Here is a 25,278-nt window from a genome sequence, read left to right on the forward strand (position 1 = left end):
CATGAGTGATGTCACTGACCAGGTCATGAGTGATGTAATATGTGACGTCATCAGCAGTGCATTGCACGCGCAAGTTATAGTGAGTCCAACTAACTATAACGTGGGAATTTCAATGGTTTTATGCAAGTAAAATTTCCACCTAACTATAACTGGTGTGAAACCTATGTTTTTTCAGTGAATATATATATATATATATATATATGTATATATATATATATATATATATATATATATATATATACTTCTGAAACTCGCCTCCATCACAATGGACTTGTAAGTAAGACGAGGTAGACCCAATTTTGTGCCAATTTTAATTTATTTTACGAGTGCCACCAGCCATCACGGCGCGTTTCGGCAGATCCCTGCCTTGATCACATGACAACAATGTCGTGAGACACACCCCTACGAAAAGTGACTCTGCATTATTAAACATAGAAAAAATACTTGTCATTTTCCCTGTTATTTCTGTTCAGCAGTTGTTCAAAAAATTAATTAACAATTATTGTATACTAGTAAAATACAGATAAAATGCCAGTAAAATATACGTAAAATACATTTGCGATTTCGTTATATTTGCTTAAATGCCGGTGCGAACAAACGCAATGATGATTGTAGAATACATTGTTTCGTTATATCCAATTATCTGTAATATACTTTTCAACTGTGAAAATTATATTTTTACACAACTAACATACGATTTCATAACCCATGAATAGTTGCATGGCATAATTGCATCTGCCTATGAACAGAATCTTTTCCAGGATGCTTGTGTATATATATATATATAAATATTCATTTACTATGTATGTCCCCAGAATCCCCTTATTTAAAATACCATAGGATGTATTTTGAAAAAGTGCATGAGTAAAGTGTTAAGTGTCACATATGTGACCCCATTTCTTTCTATATTGATTTATGTCCATTAGTGCAAACTATTCAACAACTCCAAATTCGATATCCATACATCTATTTTAAGAGACAGTTTGTTGGGGGACTACTTTAATGTAGATTTTGTGATTTTTTTTACCATGAATGATTCCCACAATAAATTACATCATTTTCAAGTCTTGACATGGCATTAATTCATTCTCATTCATAAATATGTTAAAATCATCATAAATACCTTCATAAAAAACCATCTTAAAAGTTTTTCATCTTAAACAGGTTTGTTGTAAAAAGAACATACTTATACATATATAGATAAAACTTTGCAATGTATAAAAGTGCCATCTTGTTATGTGTAAAAGTTCTATTTCATGATTATACTTAATGTAAATAGCAGCTAAATTTTAGGAACACGTATTGTTGATTGTATGATGATGTCCTATAATTATTTTCTTATGTTTGACCGCTGGCTAAGTGCCCTATATCCTTATTTTCATAGTTGTTGGGCCTGGTCTGGGACAGTTAATCCAAATAGGTATATAGATCCTCACTCATATTTAATCCATTTGGTTGCTTGGTGTCAAATATTAATATGTAGTGGGTCTCTAACAGTCTTAGTAAGGCCTCTCTGTCCCCACCTCTTCTCTGTATTGGGACGGTGTCTATGAGAAAGTATCTCAGATCCTTGGGTTTACCCCCGTGAGTTTCTTGAAAGTGTCGTGCTACTGGGTAACTTGGGTCATTGTTGTTGATCGCCCTGATGCGTTATAGCACTCTTTTGTGGCCTGGTAATTTGGTACTTCCTACGTACTGTAGATTACAACTGCACCGTAGGATCTAGACCACATATTCACTTCTGCAAGTAAGATGATATCTGATTGTCTGGGGTTTTGAACCAAATGCTGTCATGTAGGTGGTTTTATTGACACCATGTGAGCAAGCTTTACAACTTGGACATTTATAAAATCCCTTTCGGGCCAATGACCATCCCGTATTGTCTTTATATTCCGGGCTACTCTTTACCAGGATATCTGCCATAGATGTGGCCTTCCTGTATGTTATTGCCGGATGTTGGGGGAGACTTGTGCCTATCACCGGGTCATCTTTTATTATGTGCCACTTGCGTTGTATGATTTTACGCAGTTCCCTGTGCTGTCGACTGTAGGTGATTATGAATCTGGGAATGTCAGCTGATATCTCTGTTTTTCCATTCTCATTATCTTGGGTAGTATCTACATCCTTAAGTAGGTCTGCCCTTGACTGCAATCTTGATTTTCTGATATGTGACGTGAATTTTAGGTTTACATTGTTGTCATTGATGCATTTTGTAAAAACTTCCGCTTCTTCCAATGTAGCTTTCCAAACAATTATCAAGTCATCAATGTATCTTAGCCAGGATACTATTTTGTCCATGCATGTGTTGTGGTATTGCCTTCTGAGGACCAGCTCCTCCCACCATCCCATAAAGAGACAGGCGTAACTGGGGGAGAAGCTGGCCCCATGGCTACTGCCTGTACCTGACGAAACATTTGCTTGTTGAAAAGAAAGAAATTGTGCTCTAAACAAAAAATTAACATGTCCATGAGCATTTTGTTACGTTGAGTGTATTCAATGGGCCTTTTGGCGAGAAAGTATTCTACCGTCCTTAATCCATCTGAATTCTCAGTACATGTATATAGTGATGAGACATCAAGAGTTATTAAGTGGTAACCCTCTTGCCACTCAACTTTTCCAATTTTTAGTAAAAAGTCTCCCGTGTCTCTCGCGTATGATTTTAGTCCTCGCACATGTCCCTGCAGGAAAAAGTCTATGTATTTAGACAAGTTCTCCAGGGGGCCGTCACATTCCGCAATAATTGGTCTGCCTGGGGGCTTATCCTTGTTTTTATGTACCTTCGGTACCAAATAGATAACTGGTGTCCTAGGATGTCCTTTTTTTAGAAACTTAAATTCTTCCATGTTTAACACCTTAGCTGCGTGTAAACATTTCTCCCCAGTGCTGCGCTGTCCATTAGAACTAGTGCTGAATGGACGTTCAATGGTCGTGCGCAGCACTGGGGAGGTAGCGCTGCTGACGACCATTGGCCGTCAGCAGCACTTAAGGGGTTAACAGCCCCAGGCTTTTCCATGCCAATAATTTACTGCATAGATCGTCCTGCATGTGTTTATAATTGATGGGAGAGCTATGGTGGTAACATTGAGTGTCGTTCAACTGGCTGTTGGCTTTTATTAGGTATTGTGGGAGAGGCCACAACACGATGTTCCCTCCCTTGTCCGAATTCTTATTACCACCTTGTTTTCCTTTTTCAATTTGTCCATCAGTAGGCCATATTTTATTTCCTCACTCGATTGCTTCCTCTTGGTCATTTGAATTTTTGTGTTTAGTCTTTTAACTTGGGTTACCACAACATCATTAAATACATCAATAGAGTCCTTCATCATTACCGGTACAAATTTAGATTTCTTCTTGAAGGGTGTTTCCGTTTTTTTATTTCCTATACCCCTTACCTCTTGAGTGTTTAGGATAGGAAATATTGGCGGAGAACCTCCTCCTTGTTGTGAATCTGAGTCACTTCGCGAGTAGGCAGGGGTGTTGATTAAGCTTTGCGCTGCTGCCAATAATTCGAAGTCCCCCGCCATTAAATTGGACTGTTCGTTGCTCTTTTCCACATTGGATTTTATTTTGCCGTTTGACTGTAGTTTGTGGAATTTTTGCAATTTTAACTTTCTGATGAATTGGAAGACATCTGCCCTTGTTCTTGTATATTGGAAGTTGGTTTCGGGGCAATATGAGAGGCCTAGGGATAGCAGTTGCCTCTCAGCTGCTGATAAGTCTATTTGCGCCAAGTTGATGATGGTGTTGGCGTTTAGTTGATCACTCGGCTTACTGGCTTTTAGTTGGTTCGTTTGTTTTTCCATGCTCCTCGTCCCCGTCCCCATCCTCATCGTTTCGTCGCGTTGCCTCTGGGCAGCCCTCCTCTCCCGCCTGCTCCTTGTGCGCTGTTTTTTGCTGGTTGCACCACTGTGGCTGAGCGAAGAGTTTCTCGCCTACTGCGACGTATATATTCTAGTTCTTCTCCCATAGTTGGTTTGATTGTGTTTGCTGCTTCATCGCCTCCCTCTGATCCACTTTCCGTATAGACACTGGATCCTGATATGGATGATGTGTCCGGCTCAGGCTCAGGCTCCTCCGTGGGTTGTGGGGTTCTTTTGGCATTCTGACTACTTGGTTTAGCAGCGTTTTTTCTCATAGTATCAAACTTACTGGAGAACGTAAATATTCTTCCATTTTCATAGTCCTCTTTGTCTCTTCTAAATTTGTATGTTTTACGTGCTTTTATTTTTTCTTCCTCTTTCTGTAATCTCTGTTCCATTTCTTCATCTAGTTTTACTTTCAACGTTTGTGGGTCATTGAGAGCTTGGATCTCACTATGCAGGCTTTCAATTTTAGGAAGCATATCTTCGCAATCAATCTCTGCATGTTTTACCAATAGCTCCACCAGTCTCCTGGAAGAGTCTAAGTTGCATTGCGCCCATTCTGCCATTAATGTAGGATTCAGCGTGTCGTAGCTTTGGGCAATCATTATTCCAAGACCCCGAGGTATTCGATTGACTTCTAAATACCTGCAAAGCGATTTTGCCTCCCACCATTTGGCCGTTTCTCTGCGTATGAGTTTCTCCAGCGTTTTATATTTGTCCCTTAGTCCTGTCTCCCCGGTAGCATTGTTATCACCGGTAACAGTTTTTTTGGCTTTGGGTTGTGTAGCCTCGTCCGAGAACATACCCTCGGCTGCACTTTCACGATTCCGTACTGTTGCTGCTGACATAGTGGCTATTAATACTGTCTCTTACTGCCACTTTCACCCACTGCTTTTTACTGCGTTTAATCAAAAACTGACCAGTCTTGTCTGGGGTTACTTCGGTACACACCTCCCCACCGGCCGTACTGTCTCAGATTTGTCTCGTACATGGTCGACGTTGCCGTTCCTTCCCAACGCCTCGCCCCTGCTCCGCCTAGCTCCGCTCAGCTGCCTGGAAAGTGAACGCCTCTTTCTCCCAGCGAGGCAATGCTTCCGCTGCGGCCATGGGTTCTGTGGGTTTCCGTCTCCGGAGCGTTCTACTGTAAAACCTTGCTCCGTGAAGCTTCACAGGAGGGCCGGTACTTGCAACTTCCCTTCTTGCCACAGAGCTGCTTTTCGGTGAGGGGGTCTACGTCACTGGGGAAAGTTGTCCAGCGCCGATATGCTTCTGAAGCTCGCCTCCACCACAACTTCACAACGGACTTGTAAGTAAGACGAGGTAGACCCAATTTTGTGCTGATTTTAATTTATTTTACGAGTGCCACCAACCATTACAACGCGTTTCGGCAGATCCCTGCCGTGATCACATGACAACAATGTCGTGAGACACACCCTTATTTAAAGTGACTGTGCATTATTAAACATAGTAAAAATATTTGTCATTTTTCCTGTTATTTCTGTTCAGCAGTTGTTAAAAAAATTATTTAAAAATTATTGTATACTAGTAAAATACAGATAAATATATATTGAGGGGAGTAAATGGGGGAGCCAACCAACAGCACAAGCCAATCACCAGTACCTAGCTCCTCAGCAATGTTGTAGACAAGTTCTTGCAGCACATAGGGCGTAGATAGAGCAAAAGCAGTAAATATGTACACAGGAGGTGTGCTCCCTACAGGCCCTTAGCGTTTTTGCAGCCAGGCCAGCATAGAAGTACTGCTCGAGAGAAAATCCTAGCCAGAATGGGAAGAAAACGACCAAAAGCCGGGCAGTAGCTTTGTGCATAGCCCAATCCTACCACAAACCAGCCCAATTGGGCTACGCACATTGAAACTTAGAGGGAAAGTGAAAATGAGTGCTCCATCGCTTTCGGCCAATGATGGGGGCCTCCGCGCTTCAAGGTATGTAAATTAAGCTCCCCGTTGGCAGGACGGTACCGGTGAACACGTTTAAAATTGGCCCGCTGCGATCGCTGCACTGACAGGACCCGCCGCGCGGGTAATTAATGTAAGCCCCGCTGGAAGCGGAAAGAACAGCGCGCACCTCCCCGCTTATGGGAGAGGCGCTGTCCAGCTGAAAAAACCCTTGCGCGAAGGTCGCGCTAGTCCAAATGCCTCCGTTCCCCGTAGGGACGCACCAGAGAGGTGCGCTCACACCCCCGATGACAGCGGGGTGTCGCGGCTGACTGTAACTAAAATAGAGGCTCGCTACGAGTAAAACAATGGCAAGGCACAATAATGGCAAACGCGAACGCGTAATAGAAAGCGCTGAAGCGGCGTGAATAGAATATCATACAATCATATTAGCATATAATCGCTAGGCAAGAAGTAAAAAGCACTTAAATGGCTGCGTGAGTAGCAAAGAAAGAGGAGGATAACCGGTGTTGACTGGCTCTTATAGGCTATTACAGGATGTGATGTGTTGTTTGCATCATGGGAAATGTAGTTTTTGATATACAATACTAAATTTCATTGGCTGCTGTGTGTAGCAATAAATGAAAGTGAAAGCATAATACGAAGCCTCCGGTCCTGTAATAGAATTGCGTGAAGAGTTAATGATTCGTGGGGGAAGGGGCGTAAAGGAGTATGTGTGCAAATACACTTTCGCTGAGGAGCACCCATGGTTTTCTCTCATTGGATAGTGCGGTGCATGTCCTCACACAACACTCGGAGCATTGAACAGTTTATGTAAGACATCTTGAAGAGATGGAAAGAGCCTTGTCTTTCCAGCCAGCCATCTTTCTCAGAAGAATCCTATAGCAGGCGTGTTAGTAAAAAGAACACGGGCGAGTTAAAGTTTCAATGATTTGGGCACCTGCAGTGTTAGTATTCTCTGTGCATATTTAATGTGGCTCTCCATTTTGCAGGAAATTAAAATAATTAAACATTTTTGTTGAATCATAATATCCGTTGTCTTTGTGAGGACTGACCAGGCCTGAATAGGAGCATTAATTCCGCAGTGGGCCTCTCGAGGCCCGCTTCTAGAAGCAGTAGTTGACTCACACAACCAGGGAGCTTACAGGCCTCCGTCCCTAAAAATAGTCGCCAAGTTCCACCTTTTACATGCTTGCTAAAATAAAATCAGCTGTCACTGTCTTCGGTGGAGAGAAGGGCGTTAGAGTGGAGCTGGTCTCCACCGCACTGCTACATTTTAGGGAACTGGACATGCTGCAGCCCCCCCACCAAAAAAAGCCTGCTGTGGATGATTTTCTTTTGAAATTCTGACTTTTTTTCCCAGTTAAACGTTTATGGTATTTAAGGTAAGCAACTCGTCCTTTGCTTATTGGTGAATTGTCTTATTGGCAAAGTCGCTGCTTGCTTTTGCATGTGACATGGTGCGTATATTCCGATAGTAAATAACATTGTCGCCAGGAGCGAACAGCGTGTATAGCCGCTATAGTACATAAGAACTTAAGCTGCAGCCTACATTTCATTCTTAATGCAAAGCCTACGCAAAGGCCGGGATTTGACAGGGCCTCATTTTCTTCTCTGAAATACAGAAGCAGCGAGGGGTAATTATGTTTTCGTCTCGAGCTCTCGCATAAGCTGCAAACAACTGGCGCATCCGAAACTCAGAATCAAAATATAGTTTTTAGAGCCTGGATTTAATGCGCGCAGCCTGCAAACGGCCCCGCGTGTGACAACATCCGAGCAGGTGCACCGTTCCACGGTTTTTGTGATTTTTAGTTTATTGCTGTTTTATGGGTCCTTGTCGGCGGCTCATCCAGCTGTGTGTGTGTGGGAGGTGTGCGAAACAGGTGACTAATGTGTGCGGGGGGTATCGAATCTTTCAAAGCATGGGGGGGTTCTTTGCCGCCTGCCCCTGGTTGTGCTAATAATATCGGCCACGAGCAGCCCGCATAAGGGATGGGACGGGGTATACTTCTCTGTTTACCGTGTGTGTTTTCTGAACGATGTAAATACTCGGTAAGGTTGTGTTTAGATACCGTTGCGCAGCCGGCTGTGGCCTTAATGTTAGCACTGTTGAGATAATGCACTTGAACATGTCAATATACGGAGAATGCAAACCGCCTGAGCGTCAAGTGGTATCTGTGCAGCTGTAGCCCCTGAAGAAAAAAAGCGCAAAAACAGCAAACCTTGATCTTTCGTGCTGCTGTATGGCGATAAAATTGATTTCGCCGAATTGATTCATATACCACTTTGCCTCGATTGGCCTTTTATTTGGCCATTGATGGATGGCTGATATGTCACCAGCACGGCCATGCGTGTTTCTGCCAGTGGCTAGGATTTCCGGAAGTCCGCCTTCGGAAAGACCGCATTTGATTAATAGCGCGCGTCTGTGTTTGAGAGCTGTGTGTTTTCTGGTTTCTGGATGCGGCCACGTGTTGTGTACTAAGGGGTTTCCAGCCAGCGTTCCCTGACACCGTGTGATACCGGTCGTCACACGTTGGCGTAGGAAACGGGCCGATGTGGAGTGGCACACGGTGGCACCCTGTGAGTTGGCAGGTCTGCTCCGTGTGGAAGTGAGCAGCGCCTTTGCGTCCTCGGGCCTGGGGTCTCGGCGTCGCGCACCCCTGGCAGCTTGTTCGCCGCTTTCATTGATTGCTGCTGTTCTGTGATTCACCGCCTGCAGCTCACCCTGGAAGACATCAGTCATGTTAGTCAGTCGATTCTAGAGTAAATTACATCGTTATCCCTTATTGAGCTGCAGTTAATAATAGAAAGGTGCACGCAGGTGCTCCAAGAGCAGGAATGCACCGGGCTCATTCCCCTGATGGCGGATTTCGAACGCCCCCACACATCACCATCCTAAAGAAAGGCATGCATTAAAAACATGTTTTTCCAACTTGAGGTGTATTATAGATTGTCCTGTCAGCTAATAGAATAACGTCAGATTTAATCGTAGGCATCTACGCACACCAAATGTCACAATATTGTTTTGTTAATGATGGCTACAATAACAAGAGGTAGGTCAGCGTTGCCTAGACAAATCGAAATGCACATAATACTATATTACCAATTGACATAACTTCCAGAGAAAAATAAAAAGGACCAAAACGTGGTATGCAAGTATATAGCTTATTGTTATATATCCAATATTTCAGCGGTTTCGTGGACATAAATTAAGTGTTATTTCCCTAATTTAAAGGAAACAATTGATCAGATTTGGAAGGATTGCAAGGTTAGTCGGTATTACCTGTATTCAAACAAATGACCTGCCAATGCCTATATCTCACTGGCTTGTTTGTTCTCTCGCACATGCACTCGGGGAGACACACAGACTCATGGACAAACACACACAGACATATACCCTCACTCACTTTCACGGACACTCACGGAATATGAACATATAAATATACACATATATGTTCGCTGACTAAAACAACTGTTAAAGTGGAATTGTTTGTAGGTCTTGTATTAATAAACAACTATTATGTTAAACCCCCCAAAACACTGAAATTCACCAGTTATAGGTAACTGACATTAGTATAAATTGCACCACAATTGATTTCAGATGTTATCAGTGATAGAATATGAGAGGTCATAAGCAGTGCCTCATAGCGGTACAAGTCCTACCTATGTCAGTGCCCTGGCACTTATTCTTTTATTAATGAATCACTGAGAGAAGTGAAGCTTGATATATCACGTCATCTGTGCCACTGCTGTTTCATTCTGCCCTGGTGCCTGGGGGCAGGGGCCAATGTCTCATGACAGACGTGTTGCGGTGGGGCCTTTCAGACCTAAAGTCCCCCCAGGGCCGGACTGTCCATAGTGAGCACCAGGCAATCCCCCGGTGCGCCACACGGGTGGGGGGCGGTTTTGGGCCCCTAAGGGTAGTTTTTGCAGCTATATATAGCTAAATCGGCCCTGTACCCAAATCGGTGGAAAACCGGCCCGGCAAAGAGCTTGGCGGCACCTCCAACCCCCCGAGTGGGGAGGTGGGGAGGGGGGGGGTGGCCAAGCACTTTGCCAGGGCCGGTTGTAGTTCGAAGTCCGGCCCTGAGTCCACCCCCTTGCTATGCTTCTCCACCAGTAGTTAGGAGCCATTGCCAGTCCCACCCCAATTCATCTCCCATCGATTCAGGAAAGTGGGAGGTAATGTAGGCAGTGCTCCATCACTTTTGCATCCCTCAACCCCAGAGTCCGCAGACTGTAGGAAAGACGAAGGCTTGTTACAGGTGAAGTAGGGTAGTGGAAGGTCAATGTTTCAGTAGCTAGTGAGTGGCGGTGGTCTGAGAAGACAATGCTGGTACTGTACCCCCAACGGTGCAGCGAAAGGGGGCAGAGTACCTTCCGCAGCCTAATTTAACTGGCAGCTGATGTATCTGGAAGTAACAGGTTAATCTGGAGGATGGTTGGAGGAGGGGTGCCTCCAGCAGTGTTGTTTCTCAAGGGCAGGTCATTGAATGAGCTCATGCCCATCTACCAGGGTTCCATTCATTCCACAGACCCCAGGGTTCCTTTTCAGCCAAGAGTGGGCAAAAGTCCTGAATAACTAAGGGGATGTTGTTTGGAGTCCAAATAGTTATCTGTACGCTAATAATCCACATGTGATGTCTTTCCATGAATCCTGATCTGCAATATTGACAGATTTGGCTCTGCATCTGCATGCTTAAAAACATTGCATTGGTTACCGACACGCAAGAGGGCTCAGTGTACGTTTTTGTCAGGAGCACAGGGTGCTGCATGAATACAGGCATCTGCTACTTAGGCAGAGGTTCAAATTCTATCTACCCTCAAATCTAAGATCATCCAACTTGGCCCTAGTCAAAGTAAATAGGATTATGAAGGCCAGAGCAGGCGACCACTCTTTTTCTGTTTTTTGCTGTCGCTCACTGGAATTATCTCCCTCTGGATATCCATCGCACCAAAGACTATCTGGTTTTCAAGAACATTTTTTAAACGTGGCTTTTTTTTTAACTAACGTTCTTTGCTTCTTTCGCTAGCTCTGTCCTGCTGATGCAGTAATTGGTAGTTCTTAGCGCTGTGATAACCCTTTGGGGATGATTGTTAGTGCTTAATAAATTCCAAGAATAAACAGCTAGGAAAATGTTTTACACTGACGATAGCTACTGATCTGAAATCCTTAAGACAATATATCTGCTACCTGCCATCCCTACTGCTGCTCTTGTTTTCGACATGCTATTTCCTTAATTCTGGTCCTGGAATCCATCTGTCCAGCCTCACATCTTTGGACTTAACGTCAGGAGCCAAAGTCAACATTGCAGAGCATTTCATCTCCCCCATCCAGATATAGCTGTCAAAACACCCCCATCTCATGTTTTGATTCTAGGGACACTTCTTCCTTTAGGTTCTTCCTTCATATAGTAAACCTCTAAAAGGACCCATAATACAAGTATCAGGCTAAATAACTAACCCTTGACATGCTTGTTTTGTTAATAGTGCAGAAATAAACTTGATCAGTTTTTAAAGACATGCAAAGGTAAGAGGATTCTGATATGTTAAACTTGGAAGACCCTTCATTTGCTGTTTGAGTTACATCAGGACCCCTCTATCACTAGGAAGGACAGCTTAGGTAGCTGAATTGATAGCTTGAATAGTATTTTAAGGAGTCACGCATGATTCAATTTTCCTGTCCGAATTCTTCTTAATGGCTACATTTCATACACATTTAAGGCCTCATTAGGATCCACCCTATCGGAAAATGGGACCGCCCGCCTTAAGGGCGGGTGTCCCGGGGGTGCCATTAGGATGTGCCCACCACAGTGGCGGGCAAATCCTGTATTCTCAGCATTGTGGCGGGCGGTGCTCTCTGCACCGCCCGCCACAATGCTGACAATACATCACAGCATTTTCATTTGCAAAGCGGCAGGCACCTCGCGGTGCCTGCTGCTTTGGAAATGAAAATGAAGGGGGGTACCACAGGTACCCCCCCGTGTGCACCCCCCCACTCACCTTCACTCTGGGGGCCCGCAGGGGGCCCCAGAGTGAAGACCGCCTGCCTTTCCGTGGCGGCATTGCCGCCACTGAAAGGCATTGCACTCTTGCCATCGTAATATATGGCTGGCGGTGTCTAATAGACACCGCCACCATATTAAACATTTCCCGCCCCGGCCGCAAGGCGACCAGGGCGGAAAAGTGGCGGGCGGTGTTTTCTACCACTGTGGCCCCCCCGCCATACTAATATGGCGGGGGGAATACAGGGAAGGATGGCGGTGGCAATCCGCTGCCATCCTAATGGACCCCTTAGTCTTAATTTGATCCCCCTTCCAGGCACCGCAGAAAGGCAGTGGAATCAAATCACTTGATTGTTGGCCTCACTTCTGTCGTTTTGTGGCAAAGGTTATCTTTTTGTCTTACGAAGCATACATTAGTGGGTTGGTTCTGATGCTGATAGTGTGGTTAGGGACTTATTGTAATTGTTTTCCTACAGTAGGGAATCATCAGCACAATATCTAGAGGTACTTATTTTCTTATCTTTCTTGTCTTAAACATTTGCCAGTTCTGTGCTGATCTTATTTCAGGACGCCAAACTCCTTTTTCCTATGGGTATGTCATTCTTCATGGAGAAATGTCCAATCTACTACCTATTCTCTAAAATGTAGCTAATGACGTATTAACAAATCATACTTTCAGTCCTATCTCAAAACCTTGATAAGTGATGGCTCTTTCGTTCTATCAGATTCAGCTATCTTGCTTGAACCCTAGAATTGTACAGTGATTTTAAAAAGAAAAACATAGCTTTAGTGCAAATGAAGACTACAGATTAAAGTATTTTACTCCGCTCTCAACTTCAAACCCGATCAGCAGCAGGAATAGTGAAGAAATAACACATGTGGATAGATTACAAGAGTGACATTTCATTACTCTTGCAAAATATGTACCAGGACAAAACATGACAACATATTTTAATAAAATAGAATTGTTCATGATCAGATTTCCTAAAGGCAGAACGAATCCACTTTTCAGAATCCTAGCAACCCCCGCTCTTAGCATTTACTCCGGGAACTCAATCCATTATCTATCGGCTTTCATTGATAAGTAAAGCAAGCTTGTGGGTGATTTAGATCCATTCCCTGGCGAATACATTATTCGTTCTTAGTTTTTTCCAAGAGTTTGCAGTCCAATATTTCTTCCACACCACACATTGTATGCTATCATTTTCAGAGATAATGCATTTATTGGGACACAAATTGTCATATCCTCGATGGAACCCAAAAAACTACAATTAATCTCCACCATAAGGTAATGTTGTTGACTTTGCTCCAAATGTGCAAGATCTCAATCCTTAATGCTTCCACCAAGCACAGGTCCCAAGTTGCCTCAAAGCAGAACATTTATAACGTTTCCTAAAGAATCTCAAATACTAAAGAGAACAGTAGGTCAACAACTCCTAACGTTTTTTGTTGAACTAATTGCAGCGAACTGAATGCTATCCAGAACACTTACCAGGTTGCCTAGGATGACCTACTGATTATTGTAGATAGACAGCTCTTCATTTTTTATAGTGTTGAACTTCTTAGATCATCTTGTCCTCCTCAACAGTGTGTCCTTAGTGCTCATGTTCATTTGACCACTAGCAACACGTTTTGATAATTTGTTGGCAAGACAACAAGACACAAGACCACACAGAATCCATGTTGCTCGAACACTGCAAACCTCCTACTGGTGGTAAGCCAGTTCTTTACCTGTTGATAGTAATTTAATACTAATTCGTGGTCTATGGTTGGCTGCTATTCAAGTGCCAACCACGAACAGAGATAGATATGTATGTATATATATATATATATATATATATATATATATATATATATATATATATATACACACATATTACACTTCATTAAATGTCACAAATCTATGAGCACCTGTAAGAAATCTAGTTACTTCCAGTTAAACGAGGCGATGCACTTTTATTTGTGAGATCATTTCATACAGTTGTTCACCCTTCCGACACAAACATTTCTAAGTTAAAAATACATGATTTACTTTGGATGAAAAATTTACCTTCCCCTCAAAAATATGTCCCTGCTATCAAAGCTACTTATTACAACTTTGTAACCTTTACGCAGGGATTAATCCCCTAACCGGTTCAAACACTGTTCTCGATGTACTTTCAAACTAATGTGGCGTACACTACGTGGACCCTGGTACACTTCTTCATGCCTTTAAAATAACCAAAAAATACAAGGGTCATCTAACCCGTAAATTTAAAAATAGACCACATATTAAAGGCAATAAAATAGCTTGTTTTTAGTGACTACATCGGCTCACTTCTCCATGCTTTATCTACAAAGTAACTTCCTGTAGCCACAGGAGTTTTTTTTATAGCTATTCAGGCTATCTCCCAGTACCATTCTACTTGTATGCCTGCGAAGGGGGGATTGGTTTTTTTTTCAGGCAGCAATAAAACACCACTTGTCGCTTGATGTTTGCTAGGTTACCAATTACTTGCTGCTACAAAAGGAAAACCTGTCCTACCCTGAGCACAGCTCGGCCCAATCACCTGGAAACTATTTTTATTATGATATCATTCAATATAAGTATTAATGCCCAGCATTCGCTTAATAAATCTCTTCAAGTTGCACCTGGGCATTGTTGGCCATAACTATACCTTGTCTGCTCCATCTTGTATCTCCAGTAGTTTACGAATAAATGCCTAGCTTTTCTGTCGCGTACATGTTTTTGACATGTTTGTCCTACATGAGATAGGGGTCTCAATATGCACATACCTTGCTCACTGATTCTAGTTAACGGCACATTACTTAACTGATACTTGATGGCACAAAAACACTTAAAGTGCTAGTTATTCCCTGCAGACGCCAAACCGAAACTTAGTAGTCCTTCAGGCTGGACATTGTATTGAGAAATGGTCAGTCTGATTTGCTTCTGTTGGTCCTCTCTAGTAATGGATCACTGAAGTTAACAATGATCTTTTCTGGGGGTGTATGCATGTAGTTTAGACAAATGCTTCAAAACAGGTTTTCTGTGATATTTGCTTATCAGAGAATTGCACAATGGGAGCCATGTATTGAACTTGCCACCCTTAAAGGAGCCATACAGTCGCATCCATGAACCATTTAATTATCACTGCTTTATATCCCATGGAAGTGTCCTTACAGGAACCATGAGAAGCCTGTTAGTTCTACTACGCTCTCTTTCTTACCTTTGTGTGGGAGGTGACACAATTCACGATGATGCATTTGGGGGCTGAGAAAAATGGTGACTGATTTTCAGGCTATACAATCCTTGTGGCAGGAGCGGCTGCATAGTGCATATCAAATGGGTAAGCACCAATTATGCGCAGTCCTTCACAAACAGGGACTATAGTCTGCTATGTAGGATGCTTAGCTGTCAGGGCAGAATGAAGTTGGACCATGCCGTTTAGTAGCAGGCCGAACTGGAAAATTAGCTGGACTAAGTTGGAGAAGACTGTAGTGTCCTTCAGAGATGGAAAAGGGGGGACAGGATTCTTTTACATGAGGGGGATGATGAGGAGGGCTTTATTTTGAAGGTTAGAGTGAATAGCGAGATGAACCACGAGTCATTAAGAAGAAGCCTAGGTACCTGTTGAGGAAGTGAAGACCAGCTTTCAGGAGGCTAACCTTAAGCACAAATCGAGAGCTAATGAAGCCAGCCAGGAAAAATCGATCACTAGGGAAGAGGTCCTGAAAGCAATCACTGCAGTGCATCCCAATAATACCCTTGGGTCGGACAGGATTACCAAACTGTTCTATAAACATTGTGTACTCAACTTAATCTCCCGGCTGGTTGCGCTAGTCAACTCCTTTCTGTGCCCACGAACCGTTTGCTCTCAATGTCAATGGCACATATCACCCTAACTCATAAAACGAATAAATCAACAAACAAATGTGAATCTTATTGTGCTTTTGAACTTGGACCATTAAGATTTTTATGAAGGTGCTGGCCAATAGACTGTTGCCCCACCTGCCCTTTCTCATTGACCTAGACAAATCGGGTTTCATCACACAGACAGGTGGCAGATATGTGGAAAGTACTACACCTGATTGAAAAATCTAATCGGAAAATCCCCCCTAGCTATCCTCTCTCTCAATTCTGAAAAATCATTTGACAGGGTTAGCTGGGTCTTACTATTTCAAGAGTTGGAGGGGATTGGACTGGACCCCAATATGCATACGTGGATAAAGGCAAACTGCAAACACCCCACTTGAAGGACTGGGTTATTTAAGACCCAGCGGTGCCAGGGGACAACACCTGAAACCTTCGTGGGTAACCTGCTCCGGCGTACGAATGACAGAGACACGGGACACTTCCTTCGGCGTCAAAGATTCAAGGTTTATTTACTGCAGGGAAACACAGAAGTCACAGGAAGTACAACGAGTGTAGTTCGGGGAGACTGCTTCAAATTGGTTCTGTGGATCGCTCCTTTTATACACGATTCTCCCATAGGTTTACATGGTACACAAAGGTTTATGACTTGGTTCCCGTAATTATCCCCAAGAGGGGTCGCTTTGGTCACTTTGATACATTCAAGGTCCGAAACATAAGTGCGGAAACATTTGGCGGTTCCCAACTGTAAAAACCCATCTTCCCACCATTAGTACATTCCAATCAGCAGTAAAACAGATCGAAGAAGGAACAAGAACAGATGCAGAGGAAGATGGAAACAGTGGGATGGTCGAAAAGGGTGTAAAAGGGAGGTATCAGGAAACACGAGCTACAGGCATCAAAGGGACGTGCCTAATGAGATGCACGGCTGAGACAATAAACCGGCACGGCAAGATGAGCCTCGAGCTGGGCCATCTGCCTTACAGTATCATCCCCCTCGTCATAAAGACATTTTCAAAAAGACATGTGTCTTCCGCAGATATCTTGGGAACCCCAGGGTCGCGAAGCGGACAACGTCCGTTCGCTGGCTACTTGAGGGCAAGAGACAAAATGGATGCCGTATCTAAGATGGAACCCGTGGGTACAGATGAAAAACCAACGTAACAAACGAACGGTTTAAGTTAGCACAGCGAAACTGCGCACACTTACTAAACTCGTCATTTGCGGTTCGTAGATACCAGACTCGATCATATTCGTGCGAGTCGAAAACACCACTTACAATTGCCACGGAACCTCACACTGTGAAAGTTCTAGGTAATAGGACGCGCTCAGAGGCTATCCCACTAATGAGAGGGACAAGTCAGGGATGCCCTGCATCACTGCTTTTATTTATATGGTCAATCCAGCCATTGGCGGCTAAGATTTGGCAGCACTAAGATATTCTGGGAATGCCCTTCGGGGGATGACCAACACAACATGTTCCCAGTTACAGACTACTTCCTGCTCACATTTCCAGAGCCCGAGCGCTTGATTCATAGGGCAATGGAGGTTTTAGAATTCTATGGAAAGCTTTCTGGCTTGAAAGTCAACTTCAAGAAATCCAAAATGCTGAGTGCAGGCATACTACTAGGATTTAAAGCAAAACTCGTCACAGCCATACCCTTTAAATGGACTAAAAAAAGTTATATACCTAGGCATTTATATCATCCACAAACACTTGCTGTAAACGGCAAATTACCCTCAAATGCTGCATGCTGGTACTAATGATTTGTGCGAGATCCTTACTTACTCTGACATAGGGACCATGAAGAAGGCAATTGATGCCAGTATATGGGCAGTAAAAAAGCACGGGTCTCCAGAAAACTTCTGAAAGCCCACCAGCATTATGGAAGAATAGAACCAAACCCTGTGCACACGTTTAAGGGTGAGGGTTTCAGTGTAAAAACCAGTTCAACAGATATTATCTTGCAGAAAAAATGCAGGTCGACATCAGGATTAGTATTTAGCGGGATTTATATAGCAATCCAGATCAATACAGAAACGAGACCAGCCAAGAATAGGACTACCAGATATTAAGAAATACTACCAAACCTCTCAGCTCCGCGTATTCTTGAGGGGTCCCTTTATAAATGGAACACCACTGGGCCCACATGGAAACCGCAATGATGAATCTCTCACAGAAGGCTGTACCATGGCTACACAAATGTGCAAGACCATAGGTCTGTTACCATTCCGAAGTTCTAACAACTCATGAGGGTTTGGGATCCCCTCAGGAAGAAGCAGACTTTGACTTCCTTTCTCTGCCACTACATGCCATTGCTTGGTAATCTAGACTTTAAACTGAGCCTTGTTAACAGGGACTTTGGCAGCAGGACTAAAGGAGTGTGCAGGATGTTCAGGGATCTATTTCATAGGACTAACATTAAATTCCTTCCGCAATGCAAGCAAGATTATAAACTCTGAGAAATCGACCACATTTGCGGCATCCGACTGCGAAATACACCCTTAACTCTGATAACAGGGCAGTAGCATTCAGACTGTTGACTGCTTGTGAAAAACTCTTTGCTACATACAATGGGCGTAAAGGTCTCATATTGAACATCTGCATTTTGACAGACATTGAGAGTTTACTTGAAACACAGGCAGTAAGACCTTGGACACCAGATTTCACTATCCCAGTGGGAAAAGCTGTGGGTGAATACACCCTCGCTGTGTAAGAATGTACAGAACAGAGAAACACTGTATAAGATAAAGACGGGATGGTATGTTACACCTGTAAACTGAAAGGCGTGTATAATACCATTGATGGGTTATGCTGGCGTGGATGCAAGCCGGAGGCGGATGTGCTGCATGCATGGTGGACATGCCCTAGGCTCACACTTTTCTGGAAGATGATCTTTAGCCACATAAAAGGGGTGATTGGCTCGCACTTGCAACCCAACCCAACAACTTTGGTGCTAATTATACGGCCACCAGAGATTAAATGTATAACAAAACAGGATTGGAGACTTATCAAGAGTATGCCTTTGGCAGTAAAGCAAGTAATAGTGCTTTAACTAAAATCCTCTCGTTTTCCAACAATGCAAGAATGGGCCGGGAGACTTTGGATGATGTTGGCAATGGAGAAACTGCCATGGGGATTACTCGAGTTGGGGTACAAATATGATAAAATGTGGGCCCCCGTGGTACAATATCAGCAAGACAAGGACTCTGTGGATTTGCACTAAATCACTGAGATTCCTTTGCCTACCCTCCTTGTGGATGACACTTCATGTAACTTGTGGCTAGGGGCTGTTACCTTCTTAAGCGCCAGCAAGAACATCATTGATTTCCTTTGACACTATGGTTTTCATCGGGTAGGGTAGGGTGGGTAGGCGTGTTTAGACCTGATACTGGAAGTGTTACTGAGGCACTGTTGACCTGTCCCTACAGCTGATCTTTTTCTTGTTGAAAATCAATAAAACCTCAACCTGACTAAAAAAGAGAAGCCTATGGAAAAATAAATTCTTAATGGTGCATACGTGTGCAGCAGTCCAGCTTACCTCCTATTGTCAAGCCGAGCGAGACTGGAGGGGCACATGCACGACCACCCCCAAGTTAAACTGATGAGAGTGAGTGCATAAGTAATGCAGTCTTCGTCCCGCTTACTTATTATACACTGTGCACGTACTGCAAGGCATTTGATTAACTGGTACTATATGGTATACTGCTCAGGCCTGCTTACACTGCAGTATAAGCAGAGCCTGGACCTGTGTATCCACAAGCTTTTGCATTCAATGCCGCGCTTTAGAAAGAATTGTGCATACAGACTGTGGAAGTGCAAAGAACCATTTGCAATCATGCCTTCTCCCTTTGAGACATGTGGTTGAGTTAGTAGTGCATGTGTTCCTTCCACGTCCTCAAGAGAAACCTCAGCTCCCCCGACCTAGCCGTTGCTGAAATCCCTGCATTCACAGAGCCAGAAAGGGTGGTAGATCCTTCTCCTACATCACGTCCAAGACCTGGAATGAACTCCAACTCCGCATCAGACCTACACTGCAAGTCTTCAGAAAGGACCTCAGGACCTGGATCTTCGAATGACCTTGGAGCTGTCCGAACTCCCTCGCCCTAGCGCCTTGAGACACTTACGGGTGAGTTGTGCACTCTATAAATTCCTGATTGATTGTGGTGTGTAATCGTAAGCACTATTTTAAGATGAGCTTGCTGCAGTGTGTGCAGTGGGGAATAGTGGGTATTCACATGCCGTGTGATAGCCAGCCCTGACAGGAGAGCCGTGTGTACGCGCACTGATTTTGGGCTCAGGCTTCTCAGGGGAGGGGAGCTGATTGTCTCTGCTCTTCCTGAAATGACCATAGATTACAGCCAGTGAATAGAAGTAAATCAGCACCGTCGGTGAGTGATTAGCACTTCAGCTGTGTGAATGGACCCGTTTATAGGTCTGGCGCGACAGTCCAGCTGTGCCCATTACCTATTGTTACTAATTCTGTAAAATATACAGAAAGTGCATTTTGTCTCCACCCAGATAGGTTTTCTCTCTCATCTCACGCTTTTGGCTGCTTGCTGTACCATTTCATCTCCCGTAGAGTGCCTAAATTACAGTATCCGAGGGACTATTTTACATCTCAAGTACTCTGATTCATAACTCATTCAATTCGTTATGTTTGTTTTGTGTTTTTCACCGCAACAGCCTTTTTTAATGTTTCATTCAGGGCTGAGATTGCAGCCTGACCTATAGGCTCTGCCAGTGTTAGCTATTAAAGAAAGTTACAATCTGCAAATGACCATGAGAGGTTTTCTACTATATGCCAGACTTTGCATCCGTTGTTTGTCTCAACAATAATACAAATCATTGGACTGTCACAATGTCTATGGATTCTTAAGAAGGAGTTAAAAAATTGCAACTAGCAATGACTGGAACCTCCATTGCTTTTAATGCATGTTTATCCTCCAAAGACTTTTTGCATCAATTTTAGAAAATTGCTGCAAAAGAATATTCTCAACTGAGACTTTAAGTGCTCATCTCTGTAGCAGGATTTCAGCAGGCTAATGCAGTACTTTTGAGATAGATGTGTTTTTTTTCTGTAAATATAAGAATCTTTTGTTTTGATCGTTTTCCACATAGTCGTTTTTCATCATTGAAAGCTTTTGTATTCGCATACATAACTGAAGGGCGTGGTTTTATTCCATTGAAGAGTCTGTGTTTATTTTTAAAGCACGACCTTTGTGCTTTATCTGCATTTTCGATTAATCTGGGATATGAATTCATTGTCACAGTTCAACAGTACATAAGCCGGTTCAGAACATTCTGTTGTAGAAGATGGAAGGCAAGCGGCAGATGAGATGTAGATATGAATGGCAAGCTATTTTCATCTAAATGGATTCACAGATTTCAAGGACATAAACCCGAGGGACTTATAGAGCTTACAAGACTTGTCTCCATTTCTCCTATGCCTCCCTGACGCTTTGGGTGGTCCTTGGCATTCAGACTGTTAAGTCATAGTCTGCTTTCAGCGCTGTTGGCTGTCAAGGGTCATCACAAATATGTGGCAGGGAGCTCAACTTACCTTAGCTTCCAGGGACACGTAGACAGCAGACACGCTTCCTCTCCAATATGCCCAGGGCTTTAAATGGGCCGGTACTCCCCGGTACGGAGTACTGACACTTTTTTATTTTGAGGAAGAGTATCGGCACTTCTCAAGAGAGAGGTAATACTTTTAATTGGAGAGTACTGGCGTTTCTCAAAAACTTATACCAAAAGGAAGTCACCGTTCCTGAGTAGAGAGGGAAAGTAAGAGGTACTCTCGTCGTGTGCTACTCTAATTGTGGGGGGCAGTGTGTCCTCATCTTGATGTCCTCACACACCCCAAAGGATGTCATGCCTCATTATTGGGCTTTTGCTCCTCGTTGGACCGGTGCTGAAAAGCCCTACGGGTCCCCCGAAGGGTCTCTTTTTCGGAGATCTTTTGATGAAGCCTTATGAGAGCATGGGTGTAAGTGGCAGTGAAGTCCTAAAAGGTGTATTAAAAAATAGCAGGAGGGAGAGCAATTAATTTTTATTAAGGTGATCCCTCTGTCATTATTAAAACAGTGTATGATGCTGCTTTAAGTGATATTATGTCCCTTGGTAGCTGAGTAACTTTAGGTCTCTAGTGGGGAAATATAGTCCCCATAGGGCATTGCAGCACCAACCAGACGAGGAGCAAAAGCCCAATGATGAAGCATGACATCCTTCGGAGTGTGTGAGGGCATCTAGATGAGGACACACTGCCCCCACAATTAGAGTAGCACACAAGGAGAGTACCTCTTTTCTCTCTCCACTCAGGAACTGTGACTTCCTTTTGGTATAAGTTTAACTTAAGGAGCACAGGTCACCGAACCTTTTGAATAGCTCCTAGAGTCCCCGTCCCACTCTTTTGATAAATAGTCTTATCAGAAACTAGTAGGCACTGTGGTACAGAGTACCTGCATTTCCATTCTTCCATTTCAAGGACCGAATATGCCCCTATTCATTGCTGCTTAAAATACCACCATCACTGAATTATGAATAATTCAGGCTCCCAGTTTTTAGTTCAATCTGTATTTATCCATGTTAATTTTTTGGCTAACTCATTGGTATTTATCCATGTTTATTTTGTGTTTTGAGAATAAATGGAGCTGTAAAATGGTGGATTTCCACGTTTATTTAACTCTTGGACATGCACCCGCACATCAATGCCTGGCATGTTTTAACAAATTAAGCAGCCACTTATAACAAAAGACTACACTCACAGGTACATATTAGCATTATACTACAAATATGTGTTGGCATATGTCTGTATTTAAGGATATCTCATCCTGTTTTTTAACTCTCCATCCTGTCTATTTGCTCAGTTGTCTAGAATTCATGAAAGACAACATAGAGAGTCTCTCAAAACCAGCACCGTTTTCAGCATATTTTTTCCCTTTTAAAAATAAACAGACAGGAAACACTAACCCTAATGGTATCAAGTCATGAACACATGTGCCCAAACTTTGATGTTTGGCAGAATGGTTTAGGCATTCTGTAAAAATCCCTTTCTTCTGTGTTTAAATTAAGTGTCAGACTGGTCTTTTACTCCTCAGGGCATTTCCCTGGTGGACTGGAGCCCTAGGAGTCCGTTTTAAAAAGCCCAGGGCCCCTTGGTGCCTCTGCACTTCCCCAATTCCCTGAAGTTATCTGCAGCATACACAAGAGGGTTCAAGACGTAGGGAAAGAGAGGGAGGAGGTAGAGCGAAACCAACCAGAGTGGGAGAGAAGAGAAGGGGCGGCAGAGAATGGATGGAAAGAAAAAGAAATTGTGCAAGCAGACAAAGGGAGCGAGGCTAGTTTAAGCTTTTTTGCCAGGGCTACTTTTAGTTCTCCTGTCTGGTGTTTGCACCGAGTTATTCACCTCTGCTAAGACCTGGACTGTTTACTCAGCCCTCGGGTTTCTCTAAAAATAAACAAATGGAATTGTACCTTGAACCCCTACTTCAGAGGATAAGTGAGCATGTGGAGATGCAGGGCATCCCATTTCACCAAGACACCTTTAAGATTTTGGCATTTGCAGGTAACATCTTCCTCTCTTTGACCGCCTTAGACACTCTCTACTTGCATCGTTACCCTTCTTAGGGGAATTCCGCCATTGGCAGGCTTGTAGGCAAACCCTAGCAAATCAAAGGGGATGTTAATTAATGTGGGGAGGGGTATGGGAAAGGGGGTTCAGGAGTAAATTGGCTAATCTATTACAGACAGAGACCCCTTTCCAGTAGGTACATACAGGCCCGCTTACCTGAACATCATACTATCCCCAGACCTAGAACATTGTGCCAGGACTAGTTTTAATTTTGAAATGCTCCACAGAGCAGCCAAAGTACTCACTCTCTTTTGAGGCTCTGTCCTCTCATGGCTGGGAGGGATTGCCTCATTCAGGATGTCTATCCTTCCAAAACTTTTATATTTATTCTGGGCCATTCTGCTTCTATCTGTGGAGGTCTCAAAACTGGAATACCTCTGCAAATTTATCTGGGAAAGGAAGTGCCACGTATTGGACCTGGCCCTTTTTGAAGGGTTATCCCCAAACTTTTTGCCTTCCGCCTGCATTTTTTCTGACCTGTTCTGTTGGGTTTAGGACGCTTAGCTCTTTACCACTTCAGTGCTAAAGTAAATGTGCTCTTTCGTCTAAACTTGAAATGATGGTTTACACCTGTTTGGCATACTTAATTTACCTGTAACTCCCTTGTACAATGGTGTTCCATATACAGAGGACCTGTAAATTAAATGCTACTAGAAGTAGACTTTTAAACGTGTCTCAGGCCTCTGCCACTGCAGGGCATGCGTGCGCAGTTTACTGCCACAGTGACTTGGATTTTAAAGTTACTTGCCAAGTATGGAACTCCCCTTTTGCTATGAATCGGTCAACCCTAAGGTAGGCCCTAGGTAGTTCCATGGGTAGGGTGGTGTGTAGGTAAATGGTAGGTCATGTGCCTTTATTGTGTGGCATGTCATGGTAGTGACAAACAGCCTATTTGGAATCTCACTGCTGTGAGGCTGCTCCTCTCATAGGTTTGCATTGGGAATTATCTGATGTATGTTGCAGTGGTAATTTCTGATCTGGATGGAGTTGTGCTGCCATGTTTGGTGTGTTTGGGATTGTGGTGATAAATCCTGCTTATTGGTGAAGGTGTATTTTTCATTACTAATATAGTAATGCCACTTTTAGAAAGTGGGCGTTTTTGTGTGCCTATGACCCTTTGTGCTTTGCAGCCTGACTCCAATCAGCGTCTGGTTTAGACTGAAATTGGCCCGCTTGTGCATTCACACATAAAGGGAGCCGAGGAGTGCCCTGCATATCATGATGGCCCATCACCAGGCTGATGGATCTTCCTGAGCTAGAGTGGTGGGAAGAGTTGTCATTGACACCTGAATAGGTCTGTGATTGTCCTCTCACAATGCTGTCCTCACCCTCCTGTAGTGTGTCTGGATTCAGGGCTGGGATTGAATGGGGGTGTTGTGCACTTCTAAAGTTCTTTTGAAGTTACCCTTGCATAAAATAAATTAAGAGTAAGTACAGGGGCTCTGACCTCATGATTTTAGACACTGTGTGGGACTTCTAACCAGACGCTCCTGGCTCTACATTCTGGACATTGTCAGGAGGAACTGCTGGACTGCCAGGAGAAACCACCACTTGGACTTAGCTCTGTTTTGCTGTCCTGACAAGGACTGCCTCTTCACCAACAAAGAACCCTGCGTGCTGGACAGCTGCCTAACACTCCTGCTTTGGTGCCCCCAGTGATCTCCCGGGGCTTGGTGGCCTGCGGTTTTGAAAACCTAGCGCTGGTGAGCGTTTCATTCCTTTGGTTCTCTGGCCCTTAAACTAAGCGTGCTTAACATTTCACTTTGTGTCAGAGCATAACTGGGTACATTTTTTGCACCATTCTGAGAAATGCAAACTCCCCTTGTGGGGAAACCATAATACTGGGTTTAGCGTGCCATTGTGGATTTAAAAGCAGAGGTTTTGCTGTGTGATCCTGCTTAGCTTAAAAACCATGCTCGCTTGTTCCTCATTGTTTATGCCCAGTGCGGGTTGAAGCACTCCTTTGTGTTCAGTGAGGTAGAAGCTTCAGTATTTCCTATTGCTTTGT

The 25,278-nt window shown here is 43.6% G+C and overlaps 1 protein-coding gene across 2 annotated transcripts in view; it reads left to right on the forward strand.

Moving 5' to 3' along the window:
- Positions 1-25,278, forward strand: part of XIRP2 (xin actin binding repeat containing 2) — a 1,171,239-nt gene that overhangs the window by 698,461 nt on the left and 447,500 nt on the right. The window contains exon 1 of one of the 2 annotated variants that reach the window (XM_086956585.1): positions 6,997-7,163. The exons of the other annotated variant lie outside the window; for it this stretch is intronic. The gene's annotated coding sequence lies outside the window, so the exon portion shown is untranslated. Of the gene's footprint in view, positions 1-6,996; positions 7,164-25,278 lie in introns of those variants that run through there. 2 annotated transcript variants of the gene reach the window in all.

Source organism: Lissotriton vulgaris, chromosome 2_1 (assembly GCF_964263255.1).
Source record: "Lissotriton vulgaris chromosome 2_1, aLisVul1.2, whole genome shotgun sequence".
In the NCBI taxonomy this organism is placed as follows: Eukaryota; Metazoa; Chordata; class Amphibia; order Caudata; family Salamandridae; genus Lissotriton; species Lissotriton vulgaris.